Source organism: Triticum aestivum, chromosome 2B (assembly GCF_018294505.1).
Source record: "Triticum aestivum cultivar Chinese Spring chromosome 2B, IWGSC CS RefSeq v2.1, whole genome shotgun sequence".
Taxonomy (NCBI): domain Eukaryota; kingdom Viridiplantae; phylum Streptophyta; class Magnoliopsida; order Poales; family Poaceae; genus Triticum; species Triticum aestivum.
Genome location: NC_057798.1, coordinates 512732489 through 512745731, shown reverse-complemented (window position 1 = coordinate 512745731; position 13243 = coordinate 512732489).

The window sequence follows — 13243 nt, the reverse complement described above, 5'->3', positions numbered from 1 at the left end:
ATGGTTCAAGTAATATCAGAGTGAAGTTGAAGATCATCGTGACAAGAGGATAAAATGTCTATGATATGATCATAGAGATGAGTATCTGAGTTACGAGCTTTGGCACATAATTAAGACATTGTGGAAATCGTTTCACAATTAATACCACCTGGAACACCATAGTGTGATGGTGTGTCCGAACATCATAGTTGCACCCAATTGGATATGGTGTGTACCATGATGTCTCTTATAAAATTACCACTATCGTTCATGGGTTAGGCATTAGAGACAACCGCACTCACTTTAATAGGGCACCACGTACTTCCGTTGAGACGACACCGTTTGAACTATGGTTTGGAGAAACCTAAGTTGTCGTTTCTTGAAAGTTTGGGGCTGCGACGCTTATGTGAAAAAGTTTCATCATGATAAGCTCGAACCCAAAACGGATAAATACATCTTCATAGGATACCCAAAATGGTTGGGTATACCTCCTATCTCAGATCCGGAAGCAAGAGTAATTGTTTCTAGAAATGGGTCCTTTCTCGAGGAAAAGTTTCTCTCGAAAGAATTGAGTGGGAGGATGGTGGAGACTTGATGAGGTTATTGAACCATCACTTCAAATAGTGTGTAGCTGGGCACAGGAAGTTGTTCCTGTGACACCTACACCAATTGAAGTAGAAGCTTATGATAGTGATCATGAAACTTCGGATCAAGTTACTACCAAACCTCGTAGGATGACAAGGACACGTACTGCTTTGGAGTGGTACGGTAATCCTGTCTTGGAGGTCATGTTGCTAGACAACAATGAACCTACAAGCTATGGAGAAGCGATGGAGGTCTTGGAGGCCATAAAATCCGAGAGAGGATCCATGTATGAGAACAAAGCATGGACTTTGGTGGTCTTGCCCGATGATCGGCAAGCCATTGAGATAAATGGGTCTTTAAGAAGAAAACGGACGTGGACGGTAATGTCACCGTCTATGAAGCTCGACTTTGGAGAAGAGTTTTTTTCACAAGTTCAAGGAGTTGACTACGATGAGATTTTCTCATTCATAGTGATGCTTAAGTCCGTTGGAATTATATTAGCAATTACTGCATGATTTATGAAATCTTGCAGATAGGATGTCAAAACATTGTTTCCTCGACGATATCCTTGAGGAAAGGTTGTATGTGATACAACCAGAAGGTTTTGTCAATCCTGAAGAACGCTAACAAATATGCAAAGCTCCATCAATCCTTCTAAGGACTGGAGTAAGCATCTCGGAGTTGGAATGTACGCTTTAATGAGATGATCAAAGATTTTGGGTTTATACAAAGTTTATGAGAAACTTGTATTTCCAAAGAAGTGAGTGGGAGCACTATAGAATTTCTGATGAGTATATGTTGTTGACATATTGTTGATCAGAAATGATGTAGAATTTCTGGAAAGCATATAGGGTTATTTGAAAAGTGTTTTTCAATAGAAAACCTGGAATAAGCTGCTTGAACATTGAGCATCAAGATCTATAAGGATAGATCAAAAACGGTAAATGGTACTTTCAAATGAGCACATACCTTGACATGATCTTGAAGGTGTTCAAGATGGATCAGTCAAAGAAGGAGTTCTTGCCTAGATGTAAGGTATGAAGTTAAGACTTAAAGCTCGACCACGACAGAAAAGAGAGAAAGGACGAAGGTCGTACCCTATGCTTTAGACGTAGGCTCTACAGTATGCTATGCTGAGTACCGCACCTGATGTGTGCCTTGCCACATGTCTGGCAAGAGGGTACAAAGGTGATCAAGGAGTGGATCACCAGATAGCGATCAAAATTATCCTTAGAGGAATAAGAATATGTTTCTCGGTTATGGAGGTGATAGAGAGTTCGACGTAAAGAGGTGCGTTGATGCAAGCTTTAACACCTATCCGAATGATTCTGAGTAGCAAACCGGAGACATATAGTGGAGCAACCATTTGGAATAGCTCCAAGTGGAGCATAGAAGCAGCATTTACAATATGACATAGAGATTTGCGAAATACATACGGATCTAAATGTTGCAGACCCGTTGACTAAAACCTCTCTCACAAGCAAAACATGATCAAACACCAGAACTCATTGAGTCTTAATCACATGGTGATGTGAACTAGTTTAGTGACACTAGTAAACTCTTTGGATGTTGGTCACATGGCGATGTGACCTATCAGTGTTAATCACATGGTGATGTGAACTAGATTATTGACTCTACTACAAGTGGGAGACTGTTGGAAATATGCCCTAGAGGCAATAATAAATTAGTTATTGTTATAATTCCTTGTTCAGGATAATCGTTTATTATCCATGCTATAATTGTATTGAAAGGAAACTCAGATACATGTGTGGGTACATAGACAACACCATGTCCCTAGTAAGCCTCTAGTTGACTAGCTCGTTGATCAATAGATGGTTACAGTTTCCTGACCATGGACATTGGATATCGTTGATAACGGGATCACATCATTAGGAGAATGATGTGATGGACAAGACCCAATCCTAAGCCTAGCACAAAGATCGTAGTTCGTATGCTAAAGCTTTTCTAAATGTCAAGTATCATTTCCTTAGACCATGAGATTGTGCAACTCCCGGATAACGTAGGAATGCTTTGGGTGCACCAAACGTCACAACGTAACTGGGTGGCTATAAAGGTGCACTATGGGTGTCTCCGAAAGTGTCTGTTGGGTCGGCACGAATCGAGACTGGGATTTATCACTCCGTGTAAACGGAGAGGTATCTCTGGGCCCACTCGGTAGGACATCATCATAATGTGCACAATGTGACCAAGGGGATGATCACGAGATGATGTGTTACGGTACGAGTAAAGAGACTTGCCGGTAATGAGATTGAACAAGGTATCGGCATATCAACGATCGAATCTCGGGCAAGTACAATACCACTAGACAAAGGGAATTGTATACGGGATTGATCAAATCCTCGACATCGTGGTTCATCCGATGAGATCATCATGGAACATGTGGGAGCCAACATGGGTATCCAGATCCCGCTGTTGGTTATTGACCGGAGAACGTCTCGGTCATGTCTGCATGGTTCCCGAACCCGTAGGGTCTACACACTTAAGGTTCGATGACGCTGGGGTTATAAAGGAAGTTTGTATGTGGTTACCGAATGTTGTTCGTAGTCCCGGATGAGATCCCGGATGTCACGAGGAGTTCCGGAATGGTCCGAAGGTAAAGATTTATATATGGGAAGTCCTGTTATGGTCACCGGAAAGGTTTCGGGTTTTATCGGTAACGTACCGGGACCACCGGGAGGGTCCCAGGGGTCAGCCAAGTGGGGCCACCGGCCCCGGAGGGCTGCATGGGCCAAGTGTGGGAGGGGACCAGCCCCAGGTAGGCTGGTGCGCCCCCCCACAAGGGCCCAAGGCACCTAGGGTTTGGGGAGGGGGCGCACCCACCTAACTTGTTGGGGGGCAAGTTTCCCCTCTACCCCCCTTGGCCGCCCCTCAGATGGGATCTTGGGCTGGCCGCCGCCCCTAGGGTGGAACCCTAGGTGGGGGCGCAGCCCCCCCTCTCCCCCTATATATAATGGAGGCAAAGGAGCAGCCCAACACACGAAGTTCTTCTCATGTTGGCGCAGCCCTCCTCTCTTTCTCCTCATATCTCGCGGTGCTTGGCGAAGCCCTACTGGATCACCATGCTCCTCCACCACCACCACGCTGTTGTGCTGCTGCTGGATGGAGTCTTCCTCAACCTCTCCCTCTCTCCTTGCTGGATCAAGGCATGGGAGATGTCACCGGGCTGCACGTGTGTTGAACGCGGAGGTGCCGTCCGTTCGGCACTAGGATCTCCGGTGATTTGGATCACGATGAGTATGACTCCTTCAACCCCGTTCTCTTGAACACTTCCGTTTAGCGATCTACAAGGGTATGTAGATGCACTCTCCTTCCCCTCGTTGCTGGTTTCTCCATAGATAGATCTTGGTGACACGTAGGAAAATTTTGAATTTCTGCTACGTTCCCCAACACATTGAGCACATCTCACAAAGTTACTTGGGGGATCCTTGTGTCAAATACCAAGGAGTTTGAATGGACCCTTGTAGCTGGGTATCGACCCACGGCTTGGAAGCCTCGTGTATTCACCTAAAACCCCGGGTTAACCTGCCTTCATCAAGTAAGCCACTCCTATCCAGGTAATCCTGGCATGACCCTCCGAACGTTTGACAGTTACTCTCATTGAGACCCTGAACTTGTCAAAGTTAAAACGATGATTGGTTAGTTGGAGGACCATCTTAAAAGGCTTTGTCAAATGGTTTAACTCAGCGTCCTGGCAGCCCATGAAAAGCCTCGAATTTGGGCCTGGCAGCCCTCAAAAAGCCTCGACTACACGGTTTTATTTGCCTTTGTCAAGTGTTCTTTTTCTTTTGATAAATTTTATGTTGAACCGGTGTCTATTGACTCGGCATGACTATCAGTCATCAAATTAACCCAGTGTTCATTAACCCGGCTCGACTTTCAACTACAAGTTGTCAGTACATAATCACTTATAATCCGGTGTTTATTGACCCAGCCTGGCTTTTGTCTATAAGTCGCCAGTATATATTTGGATTGCGCTATTGGAATCATGCGCTCATAAATCATTGGGTATATTATTCAAATCTTTAATAGCCAACATGGCTGGATTTTTATTATGGTTATTAATCACCAGTATTATGATTAAGGTTTTCAAAGTCACTTTAGCACAATGGTTATCATATTATCAATGGATATGATTTATTCTACAGTTGAAGGAATAGTCCCGAGTTGCTGCAGGCTTACAACCCGACACTTGGGGGCTATATTATCTCTGTTGAGATTACATCAAATATGCAATTCTCATGTCGCTGCAAGCATGCACCATGACACTTGGGGGCTAATGCAAAGTCATTTTTTGCTCATCTTATTGAAGACCCGACTCATCACATTATAATGAGCCGGCCCTTGGGGGCTACCAATTGCTCCCGTCAACAATTCAAGGTACAAAGCTTTTTATTCATTATATTGAAGGGTCCACTGCTTAGTTGGTAAAGCACAAAGCTCTTAACCTTGTGGACATGGATTCAAGCGCCATGATGGGGGTTACATCATATGATGTTATTTTCATTGAAGTATATATCAACGTCCCTGCTCATTATTGCATAATGACCCGGCCCTTGGGGGCTACACTGGTTGAAGTTTTTATGAGTATCAGGAAATTACAAGTCCCAGGTTGCTGCAAGCATGACAACCCGGTACTTGGGGGCTACATATGTGGAATACTCAATTCTGACTAGTGATTGAGATGAACAACCTGGATTTCTTCAAGATTGTGATATTTATATTGAAGCAAGTCTTAAGTTGTTGCTATGCTACCTTCTTAAGACTTGAGGGCTACAAGTGATAGTCATATAAGAGGTATATTTTTAAGGTGGATGTTAACTACAAGTATGACCCGGTGCTATCAATATTTATAAACTGGCAAGTTCTACATTCTTAAACTGGCTGAAGATCAAATGAGGATATCAAGGACCGTTATTTTTGTTAAGTCATTGGGAGATGAGTCAAAGAAGTTATTGTTCACAATACTTCTCTGTGACAAACCAATGTCAGCAAATTGTTTATGAAGCTGGCTTATTGACTCAGATTTTCTAGAAGGAAGTGACAATGATTTGAAGATGCTCAGAATCAGTTTAATGTGGATAGATCCAAATTAAACTGGGGGCTAATGTCGGGGATATACCCTGTGGTATGACCCGGCCGGAGTCGTAGGGACTTGTTAAACCGGCGGATGGTAAACCGGCGGAGAGTCAAGACAAGATGGCTAAGACAGACGGTAAACCGGCTGGTGGTAAACCGGCAGACGGTTAAAGACAGATGTCTAAGACAGACGGTAAACCGGCAGACAATGTTAAACCGACAGACAATGTTAAACCGGCAGACAATGTTAAACCGGCAGACAATGTTAAACCGGCAGACAATGTTAAACCGGCAGACGTTAAGAAGCCCAGGAAGGGAAGTCAAAATAGTTTAAGTTAAAGTCCGAGTTGGACTCCACATGTAACCCGCCCCTTCAACATATATAAGGAGGGGCAGGGCTCCTCAAAGGGGGACAAGCAAGAAACAATCTCTAGGGCTAGACACAACTAGAGGAGAGCCGGTTTACGGCGACTCCTTCGCGCTGATAATGAGATCTAGCCTCAAACAACATGTAGGGTTTTTACCGGATGATGTTTCCCGGGGCCCGAAGCTGTCTAAACCCTTGACTTGTGTTGCGTCTCTCGATTCCGCTTAACCCCTCTCAATCTACCACATAGATGTTTTGGCCTCGCGACTAAGTCCTCACATTAAGGACATCTGACGTGTTAATTCCACGACAGGTATGCTGCATCACATGCCGTTTCTGAAGATCAGGAGGCATCAACAAGCAAGGAGCTGGATTAAAAAGCTCCGGCCTGAGGGCTTTGAGTAAACAGTACATCCCCGATGATCACGTGGCGAGCGGCATGGTACTGAGATTGTCCACATGCGAAACAATGAGCTTGATTACCTCTGTGGGGAGCGAATTCCAGCCACTCTTTCAGCGGATGCTGCTCGGTTCTGCCATTGTTAGTGCTTGGTTTTCGGACGAGTGGGGGAGGCGCCTTAGCGGGGATGGAAGCTTGGACGAGATTATGTGTGGACAAAGATGGAGAAGCGAATATGTGCCGCGGGAAGTGGACAGGTGATGATGACTACAGCACGCCGCTTGACTTACGAGACACATACCAGCAGCGTAGGGTCATATCGATGCCAGACAACTTGCTTGAGTGATTACAGTACTGGTACTCCCTACAGTACCTACTACAGTACTATGCCCTAGCTTGCTAGAGTAGAGTAGTAGAGTAGGACTCTGCTCTACTACTAGCACTGGAGGAGTAGTATATTCTAATCTAAAATAGTTACAAACTTCGATGCCCGATCGTGGAACGACTATGAACCATGCTCAAAGACCGTGTCTACGTGGTGTTTGGACTTATATGCAAAAAAATAGCAAGATGCCCGTGCATTGCACGGCACACCATCATCACCAACTCGGTTTTTTCTCTATTCCTACTCCTATAAAAGACTCAGTTGGTGATGATGGAGGCGAGGAGGCGTGTTCAGCCGGGCGTGCAGCGGACGGCGCAGCACTATTCGATTTGTTATAAAAAAGTACTTGTAGAGATATAGACTGGTGCAACGTCCCCTACAACCACTCCCGTTTCATGGACGGCCTGGTCGATGCCTCCAAGGAGCCCTTCGTCCACTGCTATGAGTGCCTGATGCCATTTTGTGGCTCGCCGGCGGACATGGTGCATCACCTCACGGATGCATGCAACGGTCACTGCTGGCCCTTGGCGGAGAACATCAAGTACGACACATGCTACCATTCACCATGCCGGAGTCGCTGGAGGATCACCGCCGCCTGCTAGTCTCGGAGGAGGACGGTAACGTCTTCCTCTTGATCGTGAGCACCGGCGAGGCCCGCGCAGGCCGCCGCCCCGTCTTTGTAGCGTGCGTCAGTGGCGTCGCTGCTGACACTGACACTGACACGAGGCAGATGTACGGGTGCAAGGTCAATGTTACTACCCCTCCGGGTCACGTGGGCGGCGAAACCGGCCTCATCGGACAGACTTGGAATCTGAGGAGCTGGGACTATCCTGCCAATGTGGACTTGGAAAACCCATGGCATCCGTTCTATCCTTTACCCGCCGACTCGGTTCACGAGGACTCCTAGGAGGTTCACCTGGACATACGCATTATCAAGTGCACTTAGAAAACATGTAGTGTGTGTGTGGGCGCTTATGGCCCGTGTCTTTGCCGCTTTTGATTCTGTAAGCTTGTTGTCAAACTTGAGTGGCTTTCGCCGCAGTCCTTCCTTTGAACTGCTCCTCTCAGTGAGCTGATGTAAGACACTTTGGCTTTCATTTGATAATGGAACCGGGGAGGAGCCTCCCTGTTCTTCTAAAAAAATACGCATTATCAAGTTAAATGTTGATCATTAGTCTTCGCTCAATGTAATCCGCTGTCTAAGCATGTGGAGACTTCCATGCAGGATCTTGCTCTATTGGAGTATCGCGCATGAATAAAAGTGTATCCGTTTATGGTTCAGTCTAGAATCTTCCATGTATGAATTTTTACTACAGTACTGGTGAAAGACTTACGATGAACCATTTCTTACATCTCCTCTGCCCCCTTGCAAGTCATCCTGATTTAATCCCTCCGTCTAGGTGTATAAGGGCATGGTTAATATTACTTAATAGTATAGCCAACTGTTGACTATAAGAAAGTGCCATGTCATCTGTAGCCAACATGTATAACAATTGATACTCAAAAACTAATTCTTAAAGATCATTTCTTGCAAAGCACAATAAGTGTTATTTCTTCACAAGTTTTGGATGCAGGTTGAACAGTTGAACGCTTTTGTTTGCAAAAGATACCTTTTTATCATTTCACCCGGATGTTTGTGAGCTCTAGAGATGAGATAATATCCGAAGAAACCTATCGATACCCGTTACACATGAGATGACCCCCACATCCTTTGTCAAAATAAACAACTCCCCGATCAATACATTTCACTCTTCGGTGCAACGCGCGGGCACCTTACTACTATAGATTAGTACGACCAAAAATTGAACTAACATTATATATAGTACGATAAATACTGATGCATGTCACCTAAAATTATATCATTCAAAACTATGTTCAAATAAGAATCCAACGATATAGTTTTTGTTGACATGCACTAACATTTTGTTAGTTAAATCTTAAGTCAAATTCAATGGGGGACTAATAAACCACCACCGATGTAGTACAAGTGTAGAGGGCGGCGCTGCACGGGAGTCTCACCTCTCACCCCGCTCGTGGCACGGCAGTAAAGCCGTCATATCACAAAACCGGGTTGAGATCCTCTGCAGTACCGTATGGTGATGTAGTGTGGATGACATGTGGGGCCAGGTCCCACATAGCCATGACTGTACAACACCGTACAGTACTGCAAAGGATCCTAACCCATCCTAATCACTCCCAGTAATAAATGGCCTGGTAAAATAAACGGACAAGCAACCATCACATCCCTCCGTCTTTTTTGCATTTCATCTCTCTGCATTTACTTTCTCCAGTTCATCTCCCACGCTCAATCCCTAGCTACTACTCCTAGGGCCAGTTCTTTTGGCGGCTTCCCCAGCTTTTCCCACAAGACTAGTCACAGTGGAGAGTAGCAATAAGGTGCCTCACTCATTTATTTGGGCTTCTAAACTACTACTCCGTCCTGGTTTATTCCTCACCATTGTAATTTGTGCTAAATTTTGACCAAAGATTTAACTGATAAAATGTTACTCAAAACACTTAGGCGCAGTGCATCTAGGTGTGTAAGTCATCTTACGAAAACCAAATAATCCGAAAACACTTAGGCGCGGTGCATTAACTTCTACCTCGTTTCTTGTTTCTTGACATATCAACCAATAAGCGATAAAGAGTGTGCATGCTTTTAATGACTTGAGATATCAAACACGACATGCAGTGGTTAGTTCATTGCATGCAAAACTATTAATTAGCAAATAAACATTAACGTTTCTCGTTTTCTCCTCCTCCTTGGTCACGATGCACAGAGAAATAACCACAGAGAAGGAAGCTAAAAGTAAACAATCAAACGAGCATTTTTGCATTTGTTTTGCATTGAATCGTTTCACAAGCTTGACTAGTGCTGTTTTTCCACTTTTACAAAAACCGCATCGTAATGTTCAAACGTGCATTTGCACGTACATAAGTAATAGTAGTACTCCCTCCGTCTAGGTGTACAAGTCTTCCCTCCTTCTTGGTCACCGTGCACAACCAAAGATGACTTATTGACCTGGACGGAGGGAGTAGCACAGTCTGCAAGCATATATCGAGAGAGACGTGTAGTCCGATAGTATATAGTAAAGTTTGTGCTATATGCACGTACTTGCAAAATGCGTAATAATACACAACGTTTCCAAACTTTCCCTTTTACATACTTAATTAAGGACGCTAAAAATTCCTGAATGTTCAGGATTTATCATTTGCGTCCCAAAACTAATGAGATCGCCTTACGAAACAAAAATTATACTCCTCCTAAAAGCCACGGCGCTCGCAGGAGCGCTTGCGGCGCGCCACGAGTGCCCTGGTGCGCCGCCGTTTCCCAGCGCACCGACACAACGCCTCTTCCTCAGCCTTGCAACTCGCGAGGTGATGATTGGTAGCTTGCCGACGGGCGATCGCGATCTCACCGGTGTGGTGATCCGGCGCCAACACGTACTCCTGCTGGCTAGAAGCGTGCACCCGGTCCAGGTACCGCCAAGCATAGATGAGGCACTTGGGCCCGACTGCACTCAGAGCGTCGGCACGGGCGTCCCCCGCCACCCTCACGGCCCTCGCATGAGCCTTCTGCCAAAGAACCAATTGCTTGACTCTCTCGGACACGACATAGATCTCCCAGAAAGCTTGTTACGCGGTGCGCTTCTCTTCGTCGGCCTTCTTCTCCGCCTCTATTTTGGTGCGCTCTGCTGGAGGCAAAGCCTCCCACAAGGCGACATCCATTTCTTTCCAAAGCTCCTCACGGCTGGGGGGCTCAACGGGCGGTGCGGCGTTCTCCTCGTAGCGGGGAGCCGACGCGTCCTCCGACGCGCGTGCCGGCGAGATTGAGAACGCCGATGCGTCCACCTCGACGCGTCACGGTGAGGAGCGGAACACCGACGCGTCCTCCGCGACTAGTGGCGGCCAGGAACGGAACAGCAACGCGTCGCGTCGCGGCGAGGAGCAGAACGCCAACGTGTCCTCCTCGACTAGTGGCGGCGAGGAACGGAACAGCGACACGTCGCGTAGCGGCGAGGAGCGAAACGCCGACGCGTCCTCCTCGAATAGTGGCGGCGAGGAACGGAAAGGCGACGCGTGACCGTCCACGCGGTGCAGCGAGGGGCTCCTAGGGCTTGGGAGGGGAGATGCCATGGTGGTCTACGTGAGAGGGAGGGGGAGGCGATAGCGATGAATGTGAACGTGAGGGGGAGGAGATAGCGATGTTGTGGGAGGCGCAGTATTTATAGCGAGCAATGGCACACCTATGTAAGATATGGACTGAGCTGCACTGACTTAACTGCAGGTCCAGGTGCATCATTGACATGTGGGCCAGTACACTGCTGGGCCCGTATGTCAGTGACCCAATGCACCCGAAGTTAAGTAAAAGCTACGTGGGCATATTTGTTGGAGTAAATTACGGGGGAGCAAAGGGGTGGAAATATTGCTGGTCACAACGGATTGGACGAGCGTGGGGGGAGGAGAGTCATGCATGCAGATTTTTTCACACGGGGTGGAGTGGTGGGACCGTCGGAGGGAGAAGGAGATTTTGGCAGGCATATTGTTTCCACACATGGAGAGGAAAAGATTTGGAGACGAACGGGCTTCCTGCAGGTATGGGGAATGGTGCATAATAAGTCATCTTGCATGCCGGGCTAGGTATAGTCTCAAGTCATTAAAAACATACACGCCCCACACATGTTCATATTTCAAGGTGCACTAAATTATTGCATGCGATGATTAAGGCTGGCCATCATGGTGGTATCTTAGCTGGTACACGGGAATAGCAAACATGCTGATGTGGCAAAGAATTAAAGAAGAGAGGGGGGTTAGACTAACTAGTGTTCATGCATGCATTGGTAAACACATTTTTTTGTGAAGAACGACAACATTAGTTGAGTACTTTTGCAGACTTCAAAAACTATTCCACCGCCTCTACTATCTTGCTAAGAGTAGGTGAAATTTTTGAGTCGAGCCCTTTAAACTAGAAGGGAGGTAGTGGTACTCTAATAGCTAGGTGTGTAAGTCATCTTACGAAAACCAAATAATCCCAAAACACGTAGGCGCGGTGCATTAACTTCTACCTCGTTTCTTGTTTCTTGACATATCAACCAATAAGAGATGAGGGTGTGCATGCTTTTAATGACCTGAGACTATCAAACATGACATGCAGTGGTTAGTTCATTGCATGCAATACTATTTAATTAGCAAATAAACATTAATGTCTCTCGTTTTCCCCTCCTCCTTGGTCACGGTGCACAGCCTAAGATGACTTACTCACCTAGACGGAGGGAGTATCAACATTCACAATGTCAAATCAATATTTTTACACTCATTATAAAACGTAGTTCTTATACTCATTATAATCAGTATTGTAGATATTGATATTTTTAGTATAAATTTGGTCGTGGGATTTCATTGATGCCTGTCAAAGCGTGGAGGAAGCGGAGCTTAGGGCTTGCATTGCCGGTCTCTACATAGGTATTTCTCTTCATAATCCTGTAATTTTAGAGACTGATTGCGCTTTTGTGGTAGCGTCTCTTGCATCGGGGGACTATGACAGGTCTGCTATGCGTGACCTGAAGATGAAAGCGTTGAGCATCTCGAAGTTGATCAACAATCTTCAATTGTCAAAGATTAGCCGTTCGGCCAATAAGGTGGCACACTTAATCGCTAAGTATAGCTTTGACAATAGATTAGATGGTATTCTTGTAAATAACGTACCGCCCTGTGTGGTGAATATTGTATCGAATGAGTGTACTGGTGTGGCTGGTTAATTAATATAAGGTGGTGTTTAAAAAAAGTATATATTTGGTCAAACACTTTGCAAACGGTTGACGGGAGTAAAAAGGACCAGAGGGAGTATCATGCATGCGGAGTAGGCAAAAAAATTGCTCATTTTTAGCCGGTCGAAGTCTCAAAGGGCGCGACCGCGCGAGGGAGGCGAAGGTCGTGGGAGGCGCGACGGTTGACGGAATTAAGTGAAGTTACATCCACGCGCCGGCATGGCGTGCGAACAGGCAGAAGCTATACCGTCAGGCCTACGATATGGGTCTAGTAGACATGACATCTAGTGGGTCCCGCATAGTTCTCGAGAACTCTTTGGGGGCTTGCAGCCGTTTATCCACCGGGCAAGCCAGCAACCCCACGCCGTTCGCACACCCTACTCGTCCCCGTCTTCTACCTCACAACAGTTCGCTCCCAGTCGTCCCGTCCTTTCACATTAGTTCGCTCCCAGTTTTTGCGGGGTACAACAGTTCAACTTCTCCTAACCCTCCTCCAAAATCCATGGCCTCCCAAATCTCCATGGTCGCCGCTGAGTACCAGGTTAGAGCCATCACCGGCGATCAGTTCATCGTCATCTACACACGTGGATCCGCGACGGTGAAAGCATGGCTTGCTCGCTTCCTACGCATGTTCAACAGTTCAACGGATGAGTGGGTCGCTG